This window comes from Oreochromis aureus, linkage group 7, assembly GCF_013358895.1.
Source record: "Oreochromis aureus strain Israel breed Guangdong linkage group 7, ZZ_aureus, whole genome shotgun sequence".
Taxonomy (NCBI): Eukaryota; Metazoa; Chordata; class Actinopteri; order Cichliformes; family Cichlidae; genus Oreochromis; species Oreochromis aureus.
Genome location: NC_052948.1, coordinates 978,842 through 995,475, shown reverse-complemented (window position 1 = coordinate 995,475; position 16,634 = coordinate 978,842). Strand labels below are relative to the sequence as shown.

Here is a 16,634-nt window from a genome sequence, read left to right as displayed (position 1 = left end):
TGAAAGAAAAATGCATTTCTTCTTCTTCTTTCAACAGATCACCTTCCTTCATCTTAACCTATTCCTAATATTGTGTCACCCCAACCCACTGCATGTCCTCCTTCAATATATCCACGAACCCGCTTTGCTATCTCTTCCTGTTCCTTCAGCTTGGGAGCTCCATCTTCAACATCCTTGTGCAGAGGCGGGACTGTGGATGTATTGGACCTCTAATATACTCATTTTTAATCTTGTCTTGTCACTCCCAGTCAAAATCTTATTATCTCAACTCTGCCACCTCCAGCTCTTCTGCCTCTTTTTTCATATTTCTACTGCCACATCTATCACAACAAGTCTCACTACCATCTTGCAAACCGTCTATTTCACTACTGTTACCAATTACTCCTGGTGCTCATCTTAACACACTCTACCCGCCTTACACACGTGTGTGTTCTGTTTTGTTTCCACTGACTTTGATTCCACAGCACATCTCTACCCCCCCAGGCTCTCACTACAGATAACAATGTTGTCTGTGAACATCATAGTCCACAGAGACTTACAGGCTACCTGACCTCTTCAACCAGCCTGTCAGTCACCGCTATCTCTCACCTTCTTTTACCTGTCCGAATGGGGATCAGATCAGAATTCTGTGCTCCTAAGGACTGCCACATGATCGGACCACGGTGTCTCTACATTTATTTTATTAGTAGTTTTCAAAAACAACAACAACAACAACAACAGGAGTTTTAGTAAATAAATAAATACATTCTGACAACTAAGGATTCAATTCAGTGGGAAAATCTCAGATTTTTCATTGAAAAGGTGTAGGCGGAAACTTATGTTTGTTAGATCTACACTTTTTACTTGCATGATATCATAAATGAATTACACTAACACACACACACACACACACACACAAAACAAAACACAACCATAAAAAATGTCAATAATAACTTTTTTGAACTTTAAAAACTTTGAAGAAAAACTTAATAACTTAACTCCTCATCAAAATTTCCCCTCAAAATTTGTAAGCAATATACATATTTTTTAACCCCTTACTTCTAAATTTCTAATTTCTAAATTTCTAATTTAGAAGCACTGATAAGTTCTGTGTGGTTAGAGAGTAATTAAATATAAGATAAGATAACCTTTATTAGTCCCACATGTGGGAAATTTGTTTTGTTACAGCAGAAAGTGCAAAGTTATATAGCAAAAATTAAAGAACAGTGGAATACAGAACAAGAATAAGATACTGGACACAACTGTACAGAATAGAATAGAATAGAATAGAATAGAATAGAATACTATATACAATAGGATAAAAATAGAATACAGATGCTATATACAACTGAGTAAAAATACAACTTTGTCAGAAAAAGAGTATTGCACTTGGTGTTATTGCACATGTGTGGATGTGTGTGTTTGATCAGTTGAAGACTTTGTTGTGGAGTCTGACAGCAGTGGGGAGGGAAGACCTGCAAAATCTCTCCATCCCACACCGTGGCTGCCACAGCCACTGAAGGAGCTGCTCAGTGCTGTCAGAGTCTCCTGCATGGGGTGGGAGATGTTGTCCATCAGGGATGACAGCTTAGCCACCATTCTCCTGTCACTCATCACCTCCACTGGGTCCAGAGGGCGTCCTAGAACAGAGCTGGCCCTGCGGATCAGCCTGTTCAGTCTCTTCCTGTCCCCGGCAGAGATGCTGCCGCCCCAGCAGACAACATGTATTTAACAAATATGTTAAATAACTCTCTTCACAGTCACAAAAGTCAAGTCCAACTGCATGAGAAAAGTAATGAGTTCTGTTGTTGTGTGTTTTCTAAAGTGATTATCAACAGTCTATCTCTGTAAAAAAAAAAAAAAAAAAAGAAAGAAAGAAAGGGCTCGTCCGTACGGTGGCCCTGAAGTGCAAACCACAAAAACAAATCACAAAACGCACAACAAATTGAAAAGCGCAAAAACAAATTGAAAAGCGCAAAAACAAATTCACTAAACGCAAAAACAAATTGAAAAACGCAAAACAAATTGAAAAGCGCAACAACAAATTGAAAAGCGCAAAAACAAATTGAAAAGCGCAAAAACAAATTGAAAAGCGCAACAACAAATTCACTAAACGCAAAACAAATTGAAAAGCACAAAACAAAATTGAAAAGCGCAAAACAAAATTGAAAAGCGCAACAACAAATTCACTAAGCGCAACAACAAATTCACTAAACGCAAAAACAAATTGAAAAGCGCAAAACAAATTGAAAAGCGCAAAAACAAATTGAAAAGCGCAACAACAAATTCACTAAGCACAACAACAAATTCACTAAACGCAAAAAACAAATTGAAAAGCGCCAAAACAAATTGAAAAGCGCAAAAAAACAAATTCACTAAACGCAACAACAAATTGAAAAGCGCAAAAACAAAAGAAGAATCACAAAAACAAATTGAGAAGCACAATTACATTAAGAAAACCGGAAAGGGTAGGTACCAGTCGGCAACAGGAGACATCACTGATTGGATGTCCGCGCTGTTCATCTTTGGAACCGGAAGTTACTCTGCCTGTAGCGCATTATTTTCAAACATGAACATTAGCGGTGACCCAAACATAGCTGTCACTATTCGAGAATATTTTTGATTCAGGACATACATACGAGGTGATACTGGATATGCTCAAGTGTAATCATGACATTTCAATTAGTATGCGTACACTGAAAACACATTTAAAAGAATCTGGACTGTACAGACGAGGCAACTATTCTCCACTTCCTGAGGTGAGGCGTGCCATTTTGTCCGAGCTTGAGGACCAGGACAATGTTTGGATATCGGACCATGTGGCAAGTTCTCAAACAAAAACACAAGCTGCGTGTCAAGCGTGATGTAGTTATGAGGCTGTTGAGACAACTAAATCCTCAAGGAATCGCTTTGAGAACTCGAAGGAGGTTCACAAGACGCACGTGTATCACTCCATGGGGCCCAATTACATATGGCATGTAGATGGCTATGATAAACTGAAACCCTGTCAGGATGTATAGATGGCTTTTCAAGAAGACTGATGTGGCTTGTGTGTGGAGCAACAAACAACAACCCGGCTGTTATAGCGCACAATTATATAAACTGTGTAAAGAGTCTCGGTGTGATACCAATGAGAGTACGAACAGACTTCGGGACTGAGAATGGGACTGTGGCAGCAATACAGTGTACCCTCCGTCACGCGCACACGGACTATTATGCTGGATCGTCAAGCCACAGTTACGGATCATCTACTGGGAATCAGCGCGTAGTCATGGTGGTCTTATTTCAGAAGAGGAAGGTGGGTACATTTGTGTCTGGTAGGTGTAAGCTACAGTGAAAGCTGATCAGATTGTTGTTGTTTTTACATGCATTTAAGAAAATAGAGTAGCGTCCTGCTGGACGTGTTGAAAAGTTGGATGAGATAGACGTTAACAGCCGTTACTTTATTGCAGGAACTCAAAATGGTCACTGTCAGCTGTTGTGCCGAAATGAGCATGCTTGCCTAGATTTAACGACGCCAATACAAAATGAAAAACTCAGACCAAACTCTCCACTCCTCACAATCAACACACAGAACAGAGTGAAAAGAATACAGCATTTTTAACAAGAACATTACTGCAGGGTCGCTACAATATTTATGGAAAACTAATATGCATTACTTTGTTTGACATCCATTTGTGGCATGTTTTAAATGGGACCAAATGTAACAAACCCTATAAAATGACCAAGAACAAAGCTAAATTGATTCTTAAATATTAATTATATACCCAGGTCTCAGTTTTGGATGGACTTTTTTGGAGACCTAAGAGACTCTGGAAACTTCAATGGAAGCCACGAACGCCAATGCTTGCTGAGATTCTGCTTCACAGGGGTTCTGCAGAAAGACCTGGATGAATGCAAAGACCTCTGGAACAAACACAGGATCCGGCCAAGCAGACTTGCATCGTGTCCAGGGGGGATTCCAAACAAACTCTATCTCTTGCCTCACAGGTATTTGAGTTCTTAACAAAATTAACCTTTTGCATCAAACTAAATGCAAGGTGTTGTTATTGCTTAAGTTGGTTAATATATATTCATAATTTTACACATAAGTATGATAGAGCAGTTTATAACATGTCACCGCATGCGTTGATTTATATAGTTCCATATTGTCAGCAAAAAATCCTTCACTGTTCTATTTTCATTTTGCAGATATGGTTCAAGAGACTGTGGATTTGCTGTTGAGGAGAGGGAACTGGATGTGTTTCCCGAGGAGGGGCTACTGGTTGGATTGTGTGGTGATCCAAACATTGAGGAATATTTACAACAGGCTGTACAACAAAACACACTGCAGCAGCCACAAGACTGGGAATCGGCCACAGAACTGTATTTGGCCCTGAAGGACATAGCTGGGTTTTAGATACCAACTGAACTTCAGTTTGTAATGACATTTGTCAGAGTTACTCTGACGAAGACACACACGGTGTCGAAACGTTAGTTTCTTTCCTTTTTTTGCACCTAATAAAACCTTTGGACTCGAGTGCTCCAGCCCTTCTGTTTTTCCTTCATTTTTTAATGTTAGTAGTGTTTCCTTTCCCTCTTGCTAAATTGAATATAATATTGTTCATAATATACAGCAACTGGCATGGATTTAAATATTAACATTTAACCACAAGGAAACATTTAAAATTTTCTTTAATAAAACCATTTACAAATAGTGTCCAGCATTTCTGTCACTTTTCCAACATACACAATATTCAGAAAAAACAACTAAATGTTTAACAATATGGAAGTTGCTTGTCACATAAATGTGTTAAGTAGTATGCCAACGGCAGCTGAACCTAACAGGGTAACTCAGTAACTGTAACTTGATGACCTTGCTGATTTAAGAACATCCAAATCCTGGAGCATTTTGAATTCCAAAGTCCATGTTGGCCTTAAAGATGCTGTATGAGTCACAGATGGGTAGCTTCAGAGTATTTGCACAGGTGTTTGCAACTGGAAAAGGCGAAACACTTAAAAACTGGATGCATGGTGGTGGTGTCATTCCTGCCGGTGGAACTGCCGTCAGCCCTGTGGCAAACATCATCAAATCTTCCAGACACACTGCTGTTGCCTTCTCTGAAAGAAGAAAGTAAACACTGTAGTACATTACAGAAAATTTATTTCCTCACCTCTCCTTTCATAAAACTAAACAAATAAAAATGGTCATTCAAACCTTCACAATCAAGGAGATAATCTGCCCAAAAGCCAAGTGTTAGGACCTCCTTATGCCGCTTGTTGCTTCCTGCTGGGCTGAGATCTGGTCTGAACATGCTCTCCAGTTCTGAAGCAGTCAGGGCCTTGGCAGAGAAGCATAGGAGTGGGGCCAGCACACTGGAATTTTGTTGCAGTGCACTTAAAAATTCAGACTTTCCAGTCCATCTTTAAATCTGCAAAGGATAGACAAATAACTAATAATTGGTTTATAGATATAACTATTGCAGTCTTCTAAATTGTGTTTAAATGTCTTTACCTACTAGATCTTTCATTATAAAATTGGACAGATTTCAAATGCATAGAATCACTCATACACAAAAACAATTCATAGCGCTCAGAAATTAACTGTGACAGCAAAAAAGAAGAGCTCATTGGGATTTTAGCATTTAAAAAATAGTGCTTTCACACTGGAATAAACAAGTGTGTCAAACAAGGGATCACCTCTTTTTATAAATAACTGAAAAATTAATCATGTTGCATCACTATGATTATTATGGGTCATTGTGAACAATAAATGTATACTAAATTAGAGTTCTAGTGTCAAAAGGTTAATAGCGTGCGACAGTGGCTCAGGAATTAACTAGTTGTTCATCAGATCACCGATGCTACTGAATCAGTTTTTTCATATACATCTGAAGGTCTGAAAATGTCAGTGGCTGCTGTGATGAGCAACTGGCCATCCTGAATTTAAAAGGAGTAATGAGTTTACCGTTGAATGACACTTTGGTTTCTTTCAAGGATGTACCATCTGAGGTACTCCTCCACAAATGCTTGTTTCTCAAAAGGCTTGACGTTTCTGAGGCATCCAGCAGTTTGGAAGATTGTGCTGTTTTGCAAAATAAGATTATGCAAAGACTCCTCTGATTCAGCTTTCAGAACCTATAAAAAAAAAAAAAAAAAAAAAAGGTTTACTGTAAGAAAAACAAAAATATAATTTTCACTACTTTTACGATTCATTCAAACATTGGATTAAAAAATAATCAATTTGTTATTTCACTTGTGTTGTTGGGAGTTGGAAATCCGTCCTTTCAGATTACAGAATCTACTTTCAAGATATGATCCAACCCGGATAACTTTTATCCCGATTAAATCTTTTAAACTGGCCCCAAGTGTCTTCTAAGTAAACCCATTCCCTGAGCCTAGGTAATTTTCTACCTGATGTAAAATTTTTGTGATCTCCTCATCTTGCACATCTTCTACAGTGGCGCTGAAACTCTGATTCCCTGTGATGTGGTTGACCAGGTTCTTGGAGAGGAAATGTGGTGCTGGTCCCCATGCACAATGGATACAGCGATCATCTTTCCTGCTAAAAAGTACTACTCATCTTGCCTGGCAGCTGTTATACAGGGCACATAATTATCATGGTTAATTGCTATTAAATATGCTAATGAAAAAAAATACGCCAATTTTATTAAAATTTCCATTGTAATAATTACGGAGAAAACATCCACCTCTTGAATTATATACAAGATAACGGCTCTCTGGAGGTCCATCAAAGATGGGGCGATTTACAGAACTGCCCATAAGAAGTGTGAGGAATTCACGCCTCGGGCCACCTGTATCCAAACCTTCTTCAAAGCTGCCAGCATCATCATTAAACTTGATGAACATGTCGTAGTTGTCAGAGTATGTGCTGTGTCGAAATCCTCTAACAGCTCCATCCCATACAGCTGACCTTGATATATTGAACCTGCTGACCTTCTTGTGGTCAAGTTCCAGTGCCAAATTTGCAATAATTCCATGTGCCTGCAAATTGGTGTGTCTAAAAAAAAAAGAAACTTTTTTTTTAAAGGTATATATACTTCTCTCATGATTGCATGATGTCTTGTACAGAACAAGATGGCGGTTAATTGGATTCAAATGTTTAAATTACTAACACAGGTTCTTCTGGGGGCTCAGCAAACAGTGAATCGTTATCTAATTGCAAAGTAAAGGCGGTGGAGATTGTCTGCTGCACTGTTTTACTAATAAAATAGTTTTTTACCTGTTGTACTTCATTAGCAAGCACAAGATCCCCAGCACCCTTCCTTAGAGAACAAAGAAAAGCATTTTTGTTGTGTACTGTGAAAATATTAATTGACACTTTGAAAATATTTAAGCATCTTGATTAACTAACAAACAAGCAATACAAGTATTATGTAGTCCAGGTTCCAAAACCATATACAGAATGAATGACAAAAGTGTATATCTCATTAATACAAAGTGTAGGCAAAAAACAGTAAAAGATTACATGTTCTTCAAATATCACTTACTCATATTCTGCCGCTTTCTGTAAAGGACTGCTTTCATGTTGAAGTTCCAATGGCTGAAACAAACAAACAAACACTGCACTTGCCTTGAAGCACGCACACACACACACAAAATGTATTTCACATATAACTATTAACTGTTTTACTGAACTGAGGCAAATGGTGGTGGCTAAACAACAAGAAAACTCTATAAAAAATTTTAAATTGTACTTACCAGTGTATCAGCAAGATCAAACTCAGAGGGCCTTTTAATAACAATCTCTGGGTCAGAGTCAGACAAGTCTGAGTTTTCTCCAACTACAAAACATGAAAACAAATTAAGTTAAGCTAACTAAATTCATACTAATGTATGAAACTTTATTTGATCATCAATAATAGATTAATACGAAAGGCATAAAGTTAGCATTTAAAACTCATGACTCAGTAGATCCAAAATGGCTGAATTTCATGTTTCCAGGAAGAAACATAACATATACAAGCTAATTTAGGGAGCAATGGTGGCAGAGGAGTTAAAAGCCCGCCCTGTAATCAAAAGGTTGAAGGTTTGAGCCCTGCTCAGTCTGTCACATTTGTTGTGTCCTTGGGCAAGACACTTCACCCTCCATGCCAGGTGGTGGTAGTGGGAGGGATAGGTGGCATCTGTGTACAGCAGCCTTGCTTCAATCAGTGAGTCCCAGGACAGTTGTGTCCACATTGTAGCTAATCACCAGCAGTGTGTGAATGTGTGTGGGTGAATGACTGGTTTTGTTGTGAAGTGTCTTGGGGGGGTTGTAGAACCCTAGCCTCTTCAGCCCCATGCCCCCGGTACCGGGGGCAAAAAGGAGGAGATCACGTTTAATCGGTTATAACGCCGGTTGAGAAAGATAAATCCAGACATGTGTGGTATCCACAGAAACCTCAGAATCTCAGCTAAAATGTCATATAAACCATTTCTACAACCACCAAACACACCGAAAACAAGCCGCGATTAAACGAGCAGTTACATAAATGCGCAGAAGTCCGCTAAACACACGAAATCCAACCAGAAATTCTTCAGACTCCATGTAACCGGTTAAAAATAGGCTGGTTAGCTTCCAGAGCTATCACTGTATCCACACACGAAGTTTCAGCACGATCAGACCAAAATTCACTGAATTAGCCACAAAAGAAGCCCACAAAAACACACAGCGGCGCAACTGCGCTAAGACAGAAATTGTCTTACCGTCCCGATTTCCTCCGTTATTTTCGCCGGTAGCCGGTAGCCATGTGATAGCCGGTGTTCTGACAAAACGTCCTACTTTGGCAAAACGTCCTACCTGTAGGAAAATTTTACGGTGTCCTCTGATAAACAGTCCTACTTTGGCAAACCGTCCTACCAGTAGGATAATTTTACGCTGCCTTATGACAAACTGCCCTACTTTGGCAAAATGTCCTACTGTACGTAATTTATGCACATTTCTGCTGCCACACAATAATTCCAGCACAAATTTAAGTAGGTATGACGGTTTGCCACTTAACTTTGCCCATCAGAGTATGTTTGTAGCTGATATTCATAAAGCCAGTATACGGTTTGACACTTCTTTTTACCCATTAAAGTGTGCTTGTAGGTCACATTCACAAAGGTAGCATGGTTTGGCACATAATTCTTCCCGTCAGAGTATGCTTCTACTCTATAATAACAAAGGTAGCATGTTTTGTACGTAATTCTTCCCGTCAGAGTATGCTTCTAGTTTATAATAATAAAGGTAGCATGTTTTGTACGTAATTCTTCCCGTCAGAGTATGCTTCTACTCTATAATAACAAAGGTAGCATGTTTTGGCACATAATTCTTCCCGTCAGAGTATGCTTCTACTCTATAATAACAAAGGTAGCATGTTTTGGCACGTAATTCTTCCCGTCAGAGTATGCTTCTAGTTTATAATAATAAAGGTAGCATGTTTTGTACGTAATTCTTCCGTCAGAGTATGCTTCTACTTTATAATAACAACGGTAGCATGTTTTGGCACGTAATTCTTCCTGTCAGAATTATGCTTCTTGCTCTTATTAACAAAGGTAGCATGTTGTGGCACGTAATTCTTCCCGTCAGAATTATGCTTCTTGCTCTTATTAACAAAGGTAGCATGGTTTGGCACGTAATTCTTCCCGTCAGAATTATGCTTCTTGCTCTTATTAACAAAGGTAGCATGTTGTGGCACGTAATTCTTCCCGTCAGAATTATGCTTCTTGCTCTTATTAACAAAGGTAGCATGGTTTGGCACGTAATTCTTCCCATCAGAATTATGCTTCTTGCTCTTATTAACAAAGGTAGCATGGTTTGGCACTTGTTTGTAGAAGCAGTCTGCATGCCAAGGTGCTTAAGTTATACAGCTGTCACCATTGAAGTGATTGGAACACCTGACTATATAAACTTTGACAATGAACTCACTCCATTATAGTTACAGTATGTATTTACTGAATATATTTACAGATATATATATTTGATATTTACAGATCCAACAGAACACAGGGAGAAAGAAGTGGAAAAGAAACAGTATTCATAACAAATTATGCACATTTTTTTTTTTTACACAAGTACTTGACCAGGCTGCTCTTTGTACTTTACTGTGACTGACAGCATATATTTACAGATATATATATTTGATATTTACAGATCCAACAGAACACAGGGAGAAAGAAGTGGAAAAGAAACAGTATTCATAACAAATTATGCACATTTGTCGCACAAGTACTTGACCAGGCTGCTCTCATATTGAGCACATCCAAAATGTGCCCATCTGAGACAAAACTCACACTGCACCTGAAGAGGGAGAAGGGGGTGTAAGTGTGTTAACCAACATTACAATTTCATGAGAAAATAATTACTACAGTGGCTTGCAAAAGTATTCGGCCCCTTGAACTTTTCCACATTTTGTCAGATTGCATTCACAAACATGAATCAATTTTATTGGAATTCCATGTGAAAGACCAACGTCTCTACCTGGTAGAGGCATACCCTAAAGGTCTGGCAGCTGTAATTGCAGATAAAGGTGGTTCTACAAAGTATTGACTCAGGGGGCTGAATAATTACGCACACCCCACTTTTCAGTTATTCATTTGTAAAAATTGTTTGGAATCATGTACGATTGTCGTTCCGCTTCTCACGTGTACACCACTTTGTATTGGTCTTTCACGTGGAATTACAATTAAAATTGATTCGTGTTTGTGGCTGTAATGTGACAAAATGTGGAAAAGTTCAAGGGGGCGAATAATGTTGCAAGCAACTGTATATTGCATTTGTGGTTTATTTGTTTTACCATTTCAATCATACTGGACTCAGGATCGGCTTCCAGCATGGAACAAACCACACAGTAGTCATCAGCATTACCTAGAAACACACGGCATTCAACATAACAGTTTTAAACAAAACTGAAAGTGCTATTGCAATACAAAAGCACATGACTCAACTTACTTTGATGTTCTAGCAGTTCGCAAGCAATTTCTGTGCGTTGCAGCCCAATGGCTTCTGGAGTGGACAGCACCCTAGTAACCTCTCCACTCATAAGGTAGTGTTCGGCAAACTGTAAAATATGTTACAGTAATTGCAATTGATTAACTTAATTCTAGTTAAATACAATAAATACAATGGCTTATTAAATACCTTCAACACTAAAACTCCACAACTGCTGGAGTCCATCTGCTTGCTGTGTGGCAGAGTCTCCATTTTCCAATCCACTCGGGACTCTTCCTTTCCTTTCATCTTCAGAAAATTCCTAATAAAAATAAAACAAGTTTTTAAAATGTAGCCAGCATTTTGCTCTAAATATAAAAAAAAACCCCACAAACCAAACAACCCAAAACAGAATTAATGAATGATGAATACCTCCAGTTACGCATAATTTTCCTTTCATAACAACCTTCATTTCCAAGAGGGTCTAACAGCAGCATAGTTTGATGGGTAAAAGGGGCATAATATTTACCTGAATACACTGCAACGGTTGCACAGCAGTCAGTGGTTCCCCAACTTTTTGACACTGGTCACATTCCAGAATCTTTAAGGTAAAAATATTTATGGAGTTCACGTAAATGTTCAACATTCTCATTTATAAAAAAAAAAAAAAAAAAAAAAAAAATCATTAATGATATATTCTCTAACGAACAAACAATTTAGCAACAAAACTTTGTGTGTGTCTTCAAATCTCTGCCAGGCCTACAGGTTATTACTGTAATATCACTAATTAACCATATTTATTTATATTTTGCAAGTGTACAGTTTCTCTTTTAACTGATATTTTAAAAAAAAAATCTTATTCTAAACGGCATTTAACGACAATGCAAACAGTTAATACATACCCATGTTTTAATGTCAACTGTCCAAACCAGTAAAATCTGGAACACACTGCATTTAGCGTTTGTGTGTGCCAGTGTGTCCTCAGTTGGAGATGAATGAAACTCATGAAATATCTTCTTGGCATCATCCATGGTTTTTACTACTTTTCTGGTTCCAACAAAGAGTTCTCCATCTGCAGTAGAACAATATATATTTATAAATTAATTTAACCACATATATGAGTTGTTAGTATTAACAATAAATTACTGACCCTTTTGTTGGAATTTTGAGGCATATCTTCTGAGGTTTTGCCTCTGAGCCTTGTCATATCCTGAAGGGTAGGAGCCCGCAGAAATGAGCAGTAAATCTCTTCCCACTTCTTCTCCATATCTCACGAATGTAAGTAAACATTTTCTTCTGAGCTTCAATATGTGCAGTTAACAATGCAAATAATGTAACTTATTAAATAACGACATTACGAAACAGCCTTAAAACACGAAGCTGCGGTTCAGAAGTGTTGTGCAAATACCACGTCCAGTAACTTGACAGCAGACTTCACCGAAGCTGCAAATTCGACAGTTTTGTGCAGAAAGCAGATAGCGACTTTACTTTAATATTGACAAACAATCACAAAGGCTTAAAAAAATCAAGTATCAACGTCAATAAAAAGTACTAATACTTACTACTTACCTATTTTCCTGCAAATATGACAACGGAGTAGCATTAAATCACAGCCGGATGCGCTTTCCTTCCCTTTATGTGTTGTGCGCATGCGCGCACATGCTCAGGAACAACGGGTAGGACGGTTTGCGGGGTAGGAGAAATTCCCAGAACACCGGTAATTCCCATGCCAACCTAGCCGCATCAGAGCCGTTTATGTCAACAACCTCCATTTTAGACCCACCTACAGACACGTGACTGGACAGATGCCGCATGCAATAAATTTGGACACACGTGGGTTTTGGCATTACAACGTCTGATTGGTTGAAGTGACGTGAACGTGGCATCGTTACTTTGAATCTATTGGTTAAAACGATTAAAAAGAGGTGTCAATCATGCAAATTGACCAAAAGACCCCAAAGTTACAGCCCCTCAAAATTTAAAGGGCCGGAGGCCAATGAGCCGCTCCATGCGCATGGCCGAAAAGGCCCATTAGCATGTAAATGTGTGGTTAATTCTTCAAAAATATATTTCTAAAAAAAGCATTTTTAGGCCTGTTAATAAAATTTATTAATTTCTGCTCTTTAATACCTAAAAAAATAAACTGGCATGGTGTCCAATTGTGTGCCAAAATTGGACATTTTTGTACTAACGTCTGGATATTCATGTATTGACAGGGCTGTAGTTTTTCACTGTTTTACTTTAGAAACACAAATCTTTGCACAGATTATGCTTATATGTTGGTTACTGGATTTCTGGAACCAAATATGATCTGAGCCATGTTTTTAAAAGGGTTATATGCTAAAAATTACAAAAAAAAATTAGGCGAGAATAAAATCTACTTACTTTTTCTGTGTTCCAGTCTCAGTAACTTTGACACAGTAATATCTGTTTTAATATTTACACCTCTGATTAAATGTCCCAAGTGTTAGCTTCATTTTGATACCAAGATTGTAAGGACAGAGTTTGTAATTGCAGAGAAATAATCAATTTAATTTAGGCATTGCATTTTCGGGCAGGAAGCTCAGAAACCCCCTTGGGGCTTAAGAGGCTAGAAGGTGCTATATCAAATACAGGCCATTCACCATTTTAATGTAGGTATGCTATTGACTTGGGTGCTTTATGCGTAATGTTATCATTTCACAATTTCAAAATTAGCATTTGTTGAAACTAAGGGAATGTGTGTCAAAATCCAAACAAACATTAGCAGCTTACCATCTTCAAAGTCACTCTTCAAGCAGATGAAAACAGTGATTCTTTGATAAGGCTTGCCAACTTCAGCCTTATAAGCCTCAAGTGTAAATGGTCTTTGTGTTCCAGGGACAGTAATGACCTCAGTGCCATCCGGATACAGAAGAAGGAAAGGTCCATCTTTTAGATCTTTGTTAAAGTCCTTCATTTTTTAACAGCTTGATTGAGCAGACTTGTGGCAGTAGCGTCAGGGTCTGTTGTTAGGAAAATAGTTTTTCCACGGTATGGCTTCAAACCACCCTTTTAATGGTCATCAAGCCGACATTTATCTGTAAGGAAAAAGACATGAACAATGGGCCAAGTAGATACTAATATGACTAAGCAGATCTATTCAAACTTGAATATTTATTAACTGCAAAAGGGGATCTTCCTGACAACCTAAATGTACAATTACTCACAAACAATTGTTCTTATTCTGGATAGCTTTACTACACTGAACATTTTTACACAACTCCCTAAGGAATAACAAAAGAATGTCATTAGAAAATTAACCTCAACTTGTTTTCAGACAGAGCTAGCCAAACTACCTGAACCTTTCTTTTTCCTTTTTCTTTAAGCCCTTCCTCCTTCAGAAAACTTTTGCCTCTCTTCATTTTTTTTTTTTCTGTATTCTAAGAAGGTGCTGAAGGTTGGAGTCGGGCAGTTTGAGGTAGTCTGTGATGCTAAAGGAAACAAAGGAAAAATGTACTACAATGTCACACATTAAAGACATTCATTCATGTGACATTCCATTGTCCACACAACACGCAAATAAGGACAACACTGAATAATCTCACTAGAAAATTTCTACCAAGGAATGACAATGTAACTGATACTATTGACCAATACAATTCTACACCACTAAGTTTTAATGTATAGACACATAATAGTGTTAGTTCCTAAAGTTAACCAAACATAATAAATGAACTAATTTATTATCGTTTCAGTTATGGAAATGCTCAGAGGACTGTTCCACGAAGCAAGCTAATCCCAAAAGCCAGGCTCACTCTGAAAATCCAGGCTCGATTGCCCCAAATTCGGTTCCAGGAACCAGGCTAACCTGCAGTCTTTCTGCTCATTCATTATGCAATATGCTTGTGGACAAGTCTGGTCCGTGGCACCCTAGCTGCGAGGTTTGTTAACACTAGAACTGCCCTCAGACCTTCACTACTAGAAAGGTCTTGAGCAGTCATTTTGACAGCTGCGTGCATTTTCAAATGAGCCTCGATTTTCTGAGCTCGGTTAGTGGAACAGCCCTCTGGTCTGCTATGGTCTGGAAACAGCTAACGCTAGGCTAATAAATCAATAAATAACAAACATTTTATTATGCTTATTAACTTACTCAATGGGAGTGAAGTGTCTCCGATGCAAGATGCGTGATAAAGCCTCTCGCCACAGCCGCTGCAAAAGTTTGGTGACTCCTCAACCAGCTTTTTCCATAGCTAGGACAAAACATTCCGCCGTTTTTCAAACGAAATGCGCTACAGGCAGAGTAACTTCCGGTTCCAAAGGCGAACAGCGCGGACATCCAATCAGTGATGTCTCCTGTTGCCGACTGGTACCTACCCTTTCCGGTTTTCTTAATGTAATTGTGCTTCTCAATTTGTTTTGTGATTCTTCTTTTGTTTTTGCGCTTTTCAATTTGTTGTTGCGTTTAGTGAATTTGTTTTTGCGCTTTTCAATTTGTTTTGCGCTTTTCAATTTGTTTTTTGCGTTTAGTGAATTTGTTGTTGCACTTAGTGAATTTGTTGTTGCGCTTTTCAATTTGTTTTTTGCGTTTAGTGAATTTGTTGTTGCGCTTAGTGAATTTGTTGTTGCGCTTTTCAATTTGTTTTTGCGCTTTTCAATTTGTTTTGCGCTTTTCAATTTGTTTTGCGCTTTTCAATTTGTTTTGCGTTTAGTGAATTTGTTTTTTGCGCTTTTCAATTTGTTTTTTGCGTTTAGTGAATTTGTTTTTGCGCTTTTCAATTTGTTGTGCGTTTTGTGATTTGTTTTTGCGCTTTTCAATTTGTTTTTGCGTTTAGTGAATTTGTTTTTGCGCTTTTCAATTTGTTTTTGCGTTTAGTGAATTTGTTTTTGCGCTTTTCAATTTGTTGTTGCGCTTTTCAATTTGTTGTGCGTTTTGTGATTTGTTTTTGCGCTTTTCAATTTGTTTTTGCGTTTAGTGAATTTGTTTTTAGCTTTTCAATTTGTTTTTGCGTTTAGTGAATTTGTTTTTGCGCTTTTCAATTTGTTGTTGCGCTTTTCAATTTGTTGTGCGTTTTGTGATTTGTTTTTGTGGTTTGCACTTCAGGGCCACCGTACGTCCGGGATTTGAACCCGGGACCTCTTGCACCCAAAGCGAGAATCATACCCCTAGACCAACGAGCCAACTGAGAACCACACCTGCATCTGCGATTGTTAACTATAAACTCTTCAAAACTTGTGATGTGGCACTTTGGCCTCGTCATTTCAATCTGGCCAAACACCACCCTCTGGTGGTGGACAACAGTATAGCTTCAACTTGTTCAAATCCCGTCCAACCATCCAGTTCGGGGGGGGGGGCACGTGAAACCGTGTCAGAGTAACAGGTAACAATTTAGAAACACCAGCTGACCTAACACCACAAATTTAAATTTAATAGCATTTTAATATATTTGCAAAAGATGCTCACCGCAACTGTATTCTAGTTAAACTGTTGCACCGACACAAATGGTCTATTATATCAGTAATCATATCAATAGTCCAACGAATCACAACAGAAAAGCTTTGACCTCTGAACTTTGGCTTCATAGAGACCCACTGTTGGACTTCTAAATTTGTGATATATGGTACTCTGGCCTCAGCACTTCATCCAGTGCCCTACCACCCTCTGGTGGTGGACAGCATTATAGCTTCAACTTCTCCAAAGGTTCTATACCACAGAATTATAAACATTCTTAATAAATCAATCAATAAATAAATAGAAACAAAACTTAGTTTTTTGTAGATTTGTCACAAATTTTTCCAGTTT

The 16,634-nt window shown here is 38.2% G+C and overlaps 2 long non-coding RNA genes and 1 pseudogene across 2 annotated transcripts; 1 reads left to right on the top strand and 2 right to left on the bottom strand.

Annotated features, from left to right (window-relative positions):
- The first annotated feature begins 3,246 nt into the window (after positions 1-3,246).
- Positions 3,247-4,503, top strand: LOC120440993. Its single transcript, XR_005613698.1, has 3 exons — positions 3,247-3,277; positions 3,751-3,969; positions 4,171-4,503. It is a non-coding gene; the product is annotated as an uncharacterized LOC120440993 (long non-coding RNA).
- Positions 4,504-4,636: 133 nt separating this feature from the next.
- Positions 4,637-15,074, bottom strand: LOC120440984 (annotated as a pseudogene).
- On the bottom strand, positions 11,442-12,102 carry LOC120440994. Its single transcript, XR_005613699.1, has 3 exons — positions 12,024-12,102; positions 11,776-11,945; positions 11,442-11,474 (listed from the first exon to the last, which is right to left on the bottom strand). It is a non-coding gene; the product is annotated as an uncharacterized LOC120440994 (long non-coding RNA).
- Positions 15,075-16,634: the final 1,560 nt, after the last annotated feature.